This window comes from Alligator sinensis, unplaced genomic scaffold, assembly GCF_000455745.1.
Source record: "Alligator sinensis unplaced genomic scaffold, ASM45574v1 scaffold1302_1, whole genome shotgun sequence".
Classification (NCBI taxonomy): domain Eukaryota; kingdom Metazoa; phylum Chordata; order Crocodylia; family Alligatoridae; genus Alligator; species Alligator sinensis.
In genome coordinates, this window is record NW_005842612.1 from 165,457 (window position 1) to 165,779 (window position 323).

Sequence of the window (323 nt, forward strand, 5' to 3'; positions counted from 1 at the left end):
TCACCCAGTTGCAACCCCAATCGGTGACCCCCCACACCCCTACGAACCTGCCCTGCGACCCTTGACCCCGCGCTGTGACCCCCATCCAGCTGCACCGTCTGCTGCCCCCTGCCCCCAGCACCCATTGCCCTGCCGTCCCTGATCCCTCCCTGTTGTGACCTCCCAATTTTGTGACCCGTCCTGTGACCCTCCCCAACCTTGTGAACTGGGACCCTTGTTGTACCCCGCCCCCGCTGCGACCCCATTCAATGACCCCTGACCCCAGCCCGTGACCCCCACACTGAGACCCCTGACCCCCAATGCCAGCTGCTCCACGACCCGAC

The 323-nt window shown here is 65.6% G+C and overlaps 1 protein-coding gene across 1 annotated transcript in view; it reads left to right on the plus strand.

Moving 5' to 3' along the window:
• Positions 1–323, plus strand: part of ACTN3 (actinin alpha 3) — an 18,597-nt gene that overhangs the window by 12,941 nt on the left and 5,333 nt on the right. The gene's annotated exons all lie outside the window — the stretch shown is intronic.